The following is a 12,477-nucleotide window of genomic DNA, read 5'->3' on the forward strand; positions in this document are numbered from 1 at the left end:
GATCTTCCTCTTCCCCCAATCGGTTTTACTCATGCTTCAGTAAAAGTGCACAAGTGAAGTAATCACTAAAGAATGTCAGAGATGGAAGGGCCCATAGACATGATCAGTCCAGTCCTTTCATTTTACAAGAGAAAGATAAAAAGTCCTAGAGAGGGAAAGGTGGCACACATCACACTTGGGAGTTCTGGGACATCTGGTCTCCTAACCCTTTATGGAGGACATATTCCATTCCATGGTCAGGCTAGTCTTGGTGGCTTGTCCTGAAAGGACATCTTGTTTAGTTAATGCTAGCAGTAAAGGAACCTTGCTGGGGACTTCCTGTCCCTCAAGGCTCCACATTCCTTAAGGCCTTGGCCTGAGGGTCTCAGGGAGAACAATAGAACTGGAGCTCTTAGGCAGGAAGGCAGGTCATTGATAGTGTTCCTGCCTAATAATTGGACAAACAGACATTTCTTCAGCCTGGGGTTCTGGGCTGGATTTGGTTCCTTGCTCTCCTGCCTTCCTGTGTCTGCCATTTTATGGGGAGTCAAAGGTAATCTCTAAGAATCCTCCCAGAGTCAAATCCTATGACCTTGAGATACAGTACTCTCTGTAAAACATGATTTTCTTATACTCTTGTCATTTCTTCTGCAGTCCCATGGGATAGTTTGCTGATAGTAGTAGTACTAGTGGTGGTGGTGGTGGTGGTGGTGGTGAGTGGCAGTAGTGTTGGTGGTGATGGTGGTAGTAGTAGTGGTAGTACAGGTAGTAGTGATAGTAGTGGTAATAATAGTAGTAGCAGTAGTAGTGGTGGTGGTGGTGGTGGTGGTGGAGGAGGTAGTGGTGATGGTAAAGATGAGTGGTAGTGGTAGAGGTAGTGGTGGTAGCAGTGATGAGTGGTAGTAGTAGTAGTCATGGTGATGGCAGTAGTATTAGTGGTAGTAGAAGTAGTAGTATTAGTGGTAGTAGTAGTAATAGTAGTAGTGGTGGTGGTGGTGGTAGCAGTAATAGTAGTGGTAATAGGGGTGGTAGTGGTAATGATAGTAGTAGTAGTAGTAGTAGTAGTAATATTAGTTGTAATAATAACAGTAATAGTAATAATAATATGAAATTACCAGCAGCAGCAGCAGTAAGATTTATAAAGTACTTACTATGTCCTAGCTATAGGGATAAACAATGGGAATATAAAGGTAGACATCAGTATGGTCCTTCCATGGAACAAATCCTCCACTGGAGTCCTCTTCCAAGTGTCTCATTGTGACCATGATCCTGAGTTCTCAAAGGCTTTGTAAGGCAAGGGAACATAAATTCTGTCTTGTCTTATTGAGCTGAAGAAGATTTTCTTCAACATCAACTAATGTTGGTCCCAATCTGACTGCTCCTTATTATTCTTTTATTCCACTTAATATTCTTTTATTATGATTAAAGTTAAATTTTATAAAGCATTATAATACAAAGAATTGGTAACACACTAAGAGGCAAAAGTGGGTACTTGCCCTCAAGGAGCTTGGCAGTTGAATGGAGGAGAAAAAAATGCAAATATAATATATATATATATATATATGTATATATATATGAATAGACTAAATTTGGAGGTGCTCAGTATTTGCCTGTGATGGACTTGGTTTTTTTCTTTCATGGCAACTCATTGACAAGCTTATGGTTGGGCTCTGACTTGTGTCATTTGAGTAAGTATCTATTCCCCCCCAAATCATGAGTTCAAATCCAAGCTCTTTTGTATATGTGATTTGGGATAAGTCACTCCCATCCATGACCATAACTGATCTTAGCTATCACTTTGGAAGATAAATTGGACCTCAGGAATGGAGACCACCTGGCAGTCCTTGGTTTGAACGTTCTCCCTATTTCCCCAAGTCAGAAAACAGGCTTAGAAGTGAAAGGGCCAAATGCCACACGGATAGTAAAATGAACTTAAAAGTCAGTTTTCTGGTTCTAGGTCTGGAATGCTTTTCCTTACATCACGTTTTCTTCTTGGTTACCATGCCCCATTTCCCCTCTCCCAGGTTCATGTACTCTGTATTTAGTTAGTGATAGCAGTGATGGACAAAGCAAAACCAGCAACAGATAAGAAAGAGGTTGCTGGTTTTGCTTTGCCCATCACTGCTATCCCTAACTAAATACATGTTCCGTTTGTTTTTTTAGTCATGGGGAACCGGAGCACAGATGGGGTAAAAATAACAACTCTGGGGAAAGCCGGAATGCAATCAGGGTTTGACCTTGAGTCCACTGAGCTTTCTGACTCTGCTGGCTTAGCTTTGTTCTTGTTTTTAAAGAGTGAGAGTTCCCCTGTACCTTCCATTTATTTTTTGGCCCTGGTCTCCTTTAAGTCTACTTCTATTTTTTTTTTCAGCATCTAGACCATTGGTTTACAAACTTTTAAAATTGTTTGTTGTAAAGGTAAAGAAGTTTTGAGCACTGGTCCTAATATATGTACATTTATTTATAAATGAAAACTTGATGAGATTCTTAGTCTAAGGTCATTGCCACAGCAAACAGAGCCAAATCTTCTTGGTGAGCCTGCCACAGACAAGAGGTAATGATGGGAAGGAGAGAGTATATCAAGGATGGGAGGAAAGAATTTTCCCTTTGTTATCTTCTGAGCTACTGCTGTTGGTCAGTCAATAAACATGTACCAGAATTAGAGATACAAAAAAGAGGTAAAAGAGTCCCTTTTTCAAGGAGATCCCTATCTAATTGGAAGAGGGGCTGGGTAGAAATTGAATTGTAAGTCTCCAACAGCTGGGGTAAAAGATGGGAGGTTGGGAGCTTCCACAACAGTGGGAATAGGGAATATTGGAAGGTAATAATAGGTGAAGGTTGGAGATTAGTTCCATTGTTGACTATTGCATAGAGGATGATATTTTATCCATTTTACTCACTTGCTGATGAATTGATCACTATGAATTGAAGACCTTGTGTGTTAGAATTGAAAGGGCCTTAACAAATGAGATCTGAGCAGAATCGTAGAGCTGATCTATTCCAATATGTTTATTTGATAGCTGAGGAAACTGAAGTCCAAGGAGAGAAAGTCAGCAATGATAAAGTGGAAGAAAAGTGGTTTGGCAATCAGGAAACCTGGGTTCTAGTTCCAGGTCTTTCTCAGTTATGCTTCTGACTTTCCAAATTTCTTAACCATGTCTCTTGTCTCAGTCTTGCCCTTTGGAACTCCTCAGCACCTGAGATCTCCTCTTTCTTCAGTATCCATCCATTTATCAAACATTTTCACACATTGGCGAGTTTCTCCTGTGATTTCATTTTGGAGAAGATCTCAAACTGGCCAACCTTCATTCTCCTCCTGGGTGTGTTTCTGCGGCAGCTGGTGGTTCAGTGGATAGATGGCTGGTCCAGGAGTCAGGAAGACCTGAGTTTAAATCCAGACTTAGATTCTTGCTAGCTATGTGATCCTGAGCAAATCACTTAACTTCTACCTGCCTTAATTTTTTCATCTGTAAAATGGGGATAAGAGTATTTTATTTATTATATCCATTATATTTGTACTATTTTAGTATATTAATTTATTATACATAGTAATAGCATACAACTTTCTTTGCTTGTTGTGAGAATCCAATGAGATAATACTTATAAAGTACTTAGTAATGATGTTGTTTGTCCTTCATTTTTAAAGAACATGACATCAGAGAGGTGATGCCATGACAAGCACATGCATTGTATTTGAGTGGGGAGGGATGGGGCTGTGTTAAGTCACCAGCTTACTTTCTCCTCCAAAGTCATCTAGGTCCAGTGACCAGATATCTGGACAATTTGAGATGACCCCAGATGTGAGGCAATCAGGGGTAAGTGACTTGTCCAAGGTCACACAGCTAGTAAGTGTCTGAGGCCAGATTTGAACTCATCCTCCTGACTTCAGGGCTGGAGCTCTTCTCACTTTGCCATCTAGCTGCCTCTCTGCTACGTATTATACTATATAATATGTACTATATAAATGCTTACTTTGTAGGTATAATATAAATACTTATTCTCTTTCCTTTTCTTCCTACTTTTCTTCCCCCTTGCTCAACCTCAGATAATCAGCTTTTTTGTGTGTTGTCTTCTTCCATTAGACTGCAAACTCCTTGAGAGTAAGGATTGTTTATTTTGTTCAGATTTGTATTTCCATTGCTTAGCAAACTGACTGACATACTAAATGCTTAGCAAATACGTGTTCCCTTATATACCTACCTACTAATTCTACTACTGCCTTTTTAAGTGACGCTGGCCAAATTATTGGATTTGTTCGTCAGTCAAATGGAGAAGATTGGACTATATAATCTTGTAGGTCCTCCTTGATTCTTGCTCAATGGCAGAAATGCTTTAAGAAGATGGTTGCTGGGGACTTATTGTTTTCTCCTACTTTCCCCACAGACTCTTTTCCTTCTGTTTATTATTCTAGCAGCTTTTCCCACCTGCCTATATCCCATAGGATGGTCTTTAGTGGAATGCATTTCCCCCTCTTTCTTCTCCTCTCCTTATTCCCACCCTGCTCCCCATCCCCCAATCCAGGAAAGAAGGAAGTAAGAATTTTTTTCCAGTACAGTAGGATACTGTGGACTACAGAAAAGAAGAGATAAAGGGTCACTCAGAGGATTTAGAATTGGAAGTGACCTTGGAAACTATCTAGTTCTATCTCCTCATTTCTCAGATGGGAAAACTGAGGCTAAAGCTGGGAAGGGACTTGATGTAGCTGTATGGATAATAAATGGCAGAGTGACTCCAACCCAGTCCTAAGATCCAAATTTTCTTCATCCTCTTTCTTGAGCAGGACAATGACCCCTGTTTTAACTGCCCTGTTTTTTGTTTCTTGCCAAAGGATTTCCTCCCGTGAAACAAATCCCAGGACTTGGGTCTCAATGACAGGAAACACATTGTGGAACCTAAAGATTGGGACGTGTGTGTAGGAGCCCTCCAATGCTTCATGGCACAGCTTCCTCTCCTTGGGGCTCTTGTTTTTGATTGGGGGTGGGGAGAAGATCATAGAATGCTCTAGAAATGTCTGAAGTACTCTAGCAGGGAGGAGAAATGAGAGTCCCTGTTATCCCCAATACTCTCCCTGATTCTCACATTTGGAGTCAATCCTTCCTTCCCTCCCTCCCAGATATGATAAATATCTGAAAGCTCTTTTAGGGAGATAGGTCAGAATTCAGTGAAATGGTCAAGGAAGCCTTCCTGGAGGGGATGATTCTTGGATCGGGCTTTGATGGATGGCTAAAACACATACAGTCCATGAAGAGAAGAGGAAGGCAGAGTGTTTACTCTAGCAAACAGCATGGCAGATGAGGACTGCCATGGGCTTTGAGTTTGAATACCATCTATTGCCTACATGATCTTGGGCAATCAGATTAAATGTCATTTTCTTCTTCCCCAAAATGAAGAGCTGAATTTGTTTGTCCCCCAAGTCCTTTTGGTGGGTGGGTAGTATAGTAGTTAGAATGCTAGGTCTGGAATCAGGAAGACCCAAATTCAAATCCAACTTCAGACAAGTTCTAGCTGTGTGACCCTGGGCAAGTCACTTCACCCTGTTTGTCTTAGTTTTCTCATCTATAAAATGAGTTGGAGAAGAAAATGGCAAATGACTCCGGTATCTGTGCCAAGAAAACCCCAAGTCAGGTCACAAAATGTCAAATGTAATTGAACAACAAATTCTTTTGAGGTCTAGGTCTATTAGAATGTTGGGGGTGGAAATGTGAATAAACATGATGATATTTGTCATTTGTTCTTAGAGAAAACCATTATGATGCCATGACTTGAATCTGAATAAGGGGGTGCTGTGTTAAGTTACCAGACTCACTTTTCCTGCAGAATCATTTGGGTCCAATGGCCAGATATCAATCAGAATGACAAAGTGGCCCTGGAAGTGAGGCAATCAGGGTGAAGTGACTTGCCCAAGGTCACACAACTAGTAAGTTTCAAGTATCTGAGGTCAGATTTGAACTCAGGTCCTCCTGATTCCAGGGCTGGTACTCTCTCCATTGTACCACATAGCTGCCTTATGAGAACATGTGTATTGAAAAGAACACTTCCCAGAAGAAGTGGGAACAAACCCTTGGTATTCTACTTAATCACAATAGCTAACTCACATTCATAAAGTGTTTTAAAGTTTGAAAAGCTTTCATCCTTGGTCTTCATATCTACCGAGAAGTAGGTCCCATTATCACCTTCATTTTACAGATGAAGAAACAGAAGCCAAAAAGGCTGAAGGGACTTGCCTACTAGGTTCACACCTAAGCAGAGTCTGCAGCAAGATTCAAACTCAGGTCTTCCTGACTCTAAGCCTAGTCACTATTTTTCTAGCTAGCCTACTATCTGGGTGAGCCAGGACATATTTAATCTCTAGAAGATTCAGTTTTCTCATCTGTAAAATAGGAGGTTGGATTAGTTGATTCCTTAAAAAACTCTTCTAGAGATTCTATGAAAGCCCAAGATGTAACCTGTGGACAATGAGGATACTGATGTTGTTGCGGATGAGAATTTGACTATAGAAAGTGCAAGAGTTTCTTCTAATTGCTTCAGTCCTTTTTTTCAAAGTCAGATACTGTCTAAATGATAAAACTACCCATGATTAGAGTTTACAAAGCCTTTTGGGAGTAGGTAGAATGAATACTAGTTATTCCATTTTGCACATGTGAACACTGAGGTTCAAAGATGCTAAACAATTTGCCTAAGGGCTAGTAGCTGGTAAGTGGTAGAACTGGGGCTCCTGGTCCCTTCCTTGTATGATGCAGCTTTCCTACAAGTCATCAAATCTTTTTCTTACAAGAAAAATTTTGAGCCCCCAAATACTGTGAAATGTGTTCAATCGAATGTTTGGTGTGAAAAAATGCCAAGACCATATACCAGCCAATGATTGCTGAAAGGCAAATATCCTGGGTTCATCCATGTCTTTATATTTTTACTCATACTTTAATTCTCAGAGGTAATGGCATTTATCAATATACAAGGAGATTCACAAAATATTATTCAGAATAGCCACAGAAGTTGTCTTATCATAGAATGATAGACCTGAAACTAGAAGGAACCTCAAAAGCTCCCTAATCCAAATTATTTTACAGATGAGGAAAAAGAGATCCATGAAGACTAGGTTGCCTAAGGTCTCACAGATAGTAAACATCAGAGGTAAGATTTGAATCAAGATTCTCTCATTCTAGAACCTTGTAACAGGAAGCATAATATAGGGAAAAGAGGACTGGATATGGGCTTTTAGGACATGGGTTCAGGTACCTGCATTAAGGTATGGCTCTGTACCTGTCTACCTGGGTGACTTTGGGTAGATCTTTAAAGCATATATATATATATATATATATATATATATATATATATATATATATATATGTGTATATATATATATATATATATATATATATATATATATATATATATATATAAATGTATATACTACTTTCTGTAAAATAATGCTCCCCTTGGGTCTAAACTCTATGAATCTTGAGAGCTACAGACTTATCCAAGGTCACCCAGAGCTGGAGGATTTGGAATCATGGTTCCCATCTGCTCCCAAAAGGACAGTAAAGCAACCTGTCCTTGGGCTATAGTGATGCTATTAGGAGGCTCCTAGGAAGTTGTCTGTCTTAAGCTTCTGAAAAGTAATGTCTCTAAAAGGCCCTGCCATCCCTGTTCCCTTAGGAAATGTATCACTGCTGATGAATGCTCCCTGCCTGGTCTTTGTTATGTCTCTCTGCCCAAATATGAACGTTTTCAGCAGCCTTTCTTTAGCAAACATTATGATTTAGGGCAAGAGAGCTGAATTATTCTAGTTTCCCCTTAAATAAAGGAAATCAATCTGTTCAGCCTGCGTTTTTGCTTCTGACATCGATCCGGCATAAATTCAGAGGAGTCTCAGATCATAAATACATTTATTGCCAATAAGAGTTAGTGTAAATTACTGGGAGGCTGATGGCAGGTGTCATCAATTTCTCTTTAGTGCAATTTCCTCTGCTTCCACTCAGGATCTTCTTTGATGGACTTTTCAATTATTATTATTATTATTAATTATTGTTATTATAATTAAACCACTCCAATTTCTACTACACTGCAGCACTTTCCTTACAACACCCATGTCAGACATGATGTGTGAATGTTATCGTCCCCATTTTTGCTGTTGTTCAGTCATGCCTAACTCTTCCTGATCCAATTTAGGGTTTTCTTGCAAAGATACTGGAGCAGTTTGCCATTTCCTTATCCAACTCATTTTACAGATGAGGAAACTGAGGCAAACAGCATGAAGTAAGTTGCCCAGGATCACAGAGACGGGAAGTGGACAAGATGAATCTTCCTGACTCTAGTCCTGGTGGAGGAAATTGAAACCCAGAGAGGAGATTCCATTTACCCAGGGGCTCCCAGATCATTGGCATCATAGCTGGGATTTGAACCCAGGTCTTTTGACTCCAAGACAAGTCAATACAGCTTCCTTTAGTCTCAAGTGATGGTGGTAATGGGCCAAGACAAATAGCTCCCATTTATTCCAGTTCTTTATATCTAATGATTCATTGAGATCTCCTGGCATCTCTGTGGGATAAGTCAAAATGATGATGATTATTATATCTATTTTATGAGATGTTATGACTAGAGTGCTGGGTTTGGACTCAGGAAGTTCTGCATTTGAAACCTGTACCTGACATTGGTTTTATGGCCCTGAACAAATCAATTAACTTCTGTCAGCCTCAGTTTCCTCATCTGTAAAAGGGAGATAATAAAACAACTGTTTCACAGGGATGTCATAAGGATTGCAAATTTTAAAGCATTATCAAAATACAATCCATTATTAGTAGTAGTGTATACACAGGAAGTTTTTTTTTTATTGAAGTCTTATGTTTTTGCATTGTGATCATTTCTGGATGTAGGTCCCTCTATGTCTGAGTCATTCCTTGGGACAAAGAAAAGCAATTAATACAGAGCAAATTATACTGTGACCTCTGTGTGCTACTATGATCACTATAGCCAGACTTGCTATGGGAAGTGCAAATAGAAAATTCTGAATTTCTCTGCTTGCTTTTCTTTCTCTTAGGATTCATAGAATATCTGAGTAGCAATGGGGCCTTGGGCATTACTCATTTAAGCCCCTGACTTTGTAAGCAAGGACCTAGAGAAGAAAAGCAAATCGTTAAAGGCAATGATGGGAAGAGACATCAGGCTTCAAATCTAGGTGCCCTCTGCAGCCCATCATACCTCTCGCCATCCCACCTTCCCCTTTCCCCAGTTTCATTTTGCCCAATTTTCCCTTCCCTTTATCCTTACTGCACTTCTGTCTTCTTTCAGAAACAATAGAATTTCAGAAGCACCCTCAGTAGTCATTTTGTCCAAGCAATTTTTTAAACAAAATTCACTATGACATAACTGACAAGTGGCCATCCAACCTTTGTTTAGAGGCCTCCAATGAGGCAATCCATTCTGCTTTGGGATAGATCTGATGATTCCAACCTTCTTCCTGACATTGAAGTAGGAGTTTAGCTTTGTGCATCATCTAGATCTGATTGTCTTCTAAGGACAAGAAATCTCTCTTGAATGTGAGAGATCCTTTAATTATTTGAAGATGACTAGTATGTCCCCTTTCAGGTTTCTCTTCTCTAGATTGTCTCTATCTTGGTTGTCTTCTGGATATGATTCCTCTTTTACCTCTCTTCCTTTTCCTCCTTCATTTCCCAGTCTAACCTTACTCATTAAGAATAATGAGATTATGGAGATGGTCTAATATTATAATATAATTATAGTATATGTATGATGCATAGTGCTTCCTGTCACAATGGGACTGGTCACAGTGACCCTCTTTTACCTCAGACTTTCATAACTTACAGTAAAAAATGTCATCCTGTTAGAATAGAGAGTATCATACATCCTTAATTTCCTTACAGTCATATCATTTTAAAGTTAATACAATATCTAGTACATAGTACAATTAATAAATGCTTGTTGACTTAACTTGACTGAGTTTTAAGTTCCTTCTAGTTCTGACATTCCATGTTCTAATACTTTATCTTCTTTGTTCTAACATCCCTTTCCTTTATAATTGCCTATTTTTCTCAGGTCTTTTCCAACTCTAATGTTCTATGTTCCAAATTTCTTTCAGTTTTAATATTCTATGTTCTCTAGGCAGTGGTGTCAAACTCATAGAAATTTCCTTATGGTCCTTATATAATTTAAAATGCAACACAACTTAGAAAACCACAAATTAACGTTATTTATGTTATGTTTTATTTTAAAATTTATTTTGTTACTCATTTCTTAATTATGTTTTAATCTAATGCAGGAGTTTTGCTGAGTTTGATATTTCTATTCTAAGATTCCACCTGAATCTAATAGCCACTTTTTATGTTTTTTTTTTTTTTTAGGTTTTTGCAAGGCAAATGGAGTTAAGTGGCTTGCCCAAGCCACACAGCTAGGTAATTATTAAGTGACTGAGACTAGATTTGAACTCCAGTACTCCTGACTCCAGGGCCAGTGCTTTATCCACTGTGCCACCTAGCTGTCCCCATTTTTTATGTTCTAAGGTCCCTTCTAGCTCTTTCTCTGTTCTAAGGTCTTATCTAGATCTAACAGTTTATTTTCTTTATTCTAAGGTCCTTTCCAGTTCTAACATTCTATGTTCTAGCTCCAATGTTTTAATGTTCTAAGGTCTAATTAAGATCTAATAGCCTACATTTTAGTTTTCAGGGCTCTACCAGATCTAACTTTCTATGTCTTAAGGTCTCATCTAGATCTAACAGTCTATTTTCCTTGTCTCCTTTTGTTCTAAAATTCTATATTCTTAGCTCTGATGTTCTAGCGCTAATGTTCTAAAATCCTTTCCAGCTCTAATTTTTTAATATTAAAAGTTTCTATATGGATCCAAAAGCCTATATTTTTTTGTTCTAAGGCACCTTTCATCTCTAAGATTTATTTTCTAGCTTGAGCTTCCTGTGTTGTAAGCTCAATATTAATCTAACATTCTATGGTCTATGTTCTAAGATCTTGTTTAATTCTCAGTCAATGATTCTATAAGTCTACAGGGAAAAACCCCCAGTGAGCTAAAATATAAGATTTCATACTATAAGAACTGAGGACAGAAACAATGCATACACAGCAAACCAATTTTTCATCCTGTTAGCTACTTAATTATCAATTAATAGGAATACACATAAATAATAGTTCTCTGCATCTGCTCACTGATAGGTGATGAAAAGAAACCAAATATTCATTTGAAAAGCAATGTATTTTCTACCAAAGCTATTTTTTCCCAGGCCATAAATGTCATAGACAAATGAATATATTGTACTAAGAGATCAACATATCGGGGATACAGGCGTGTCTGCAGGGTGGATGAATTACCAGGCCCTGTTGCCAACTGGCTGCTCTGCAGTTTATAGTTGATTGTATCCTGCCCCCACCTTCTGCCCCACAGTATGAATATCTCAAAGCAAATAGTCTTCCCAGATGCTCATTAGTAAGGAATCATTGTAGTCTTCCTGTTCTGCAGGTAGATCGATGCTGGTAGTGAGTCTGGAAGGAGAATCATTCTTCAAACACCAGTGTACAATCAGAGTCAAGTCTGAGCTCAGGTGAAGAGAGCACTGGCCATCTCTTGCCTATTATCCAAGTGGTCAGTGGAGCTGGGTTCTCTAGTCCTGTCTCTGCCATCATAGACGCTTTGTGAACTTGGGCTTATCTGAATTCTTTTCCTGGGTCTCAGTTTTCCCATCTGCAAAATGAAGGGAGAGGATCTCCAAGGTCACTTCCAACTCACAATTTTCCATTGTGTGTTTAAAACTCCTTATGCCCTTCTTATTCTCATTTTAACAGTTGAGGAAACTGAGTTAGAGATGAAGTGACCTGTTTGAAGACTTCCAGTCATTGGAAAATCAACAACTCCTGTTTCTAGGGACAAAGCAGAATTAATTACATGGTGGCCCTTCAAATGCTTGGATTTCAGCGATTACCTGAATGAATACATTTCATTCAAACAGGATGAATAATATACAACCCTTATTTATATAGCATTTTACACAGCTTTCATCACAATAGTTCTGTGAGGTAAGGCAGTGCAGATGTGATTATCCTCATTTTGCAGGTGAGGAAATTGAGGTACAGAGATATTAAATAACTTGCCCAAGGACCTACAGGTAGCAAGGAGCAGAGCCAGGGTTTTACTAGTACTCTTTCCCTGCTGCTATTGTTGAATGAATGTAAAGCTCTATCTTATGCGCTGTGGTATATTAAAATGTGGATAAGATATAGTCTCTGTCCACAAATAGCTTATTTGGGGGAAGTGGATGAGTGATAGGGTAGGGTAGAGGGAAACAACCTTGCCCACCCTGATAGTGATGTGTGTGTGTGTGTGTGTGTGTGTGTGTGTGTGTGTGTGTGTGTGTGCTTGTATATTTGAATATCTGAAGCGACATATTGCTGGTAGCGGTCTCCAAGCCAAGGCTACTTGAGGATATTGTAGGAGTATCTGAGCTTTCCAAGATTGCAATTCTTCAACTCTGCAAAACC

The sequence above is a fragment of the Macrotis lagotis genome, chromosome 1 (genome assembly GCF_037893015.1).
Source record: "Macrotis lagotis isolate mMagLag1 chromosome 1, bilby.v1.9.chrom.fasta, whole genome shotgun sequence".
NCBI lineage: Eukaryota > Metazoa > Chordata > Mammalia > Peramelemorphia > Peramelidae > Macrotis > Macrotis lagotis.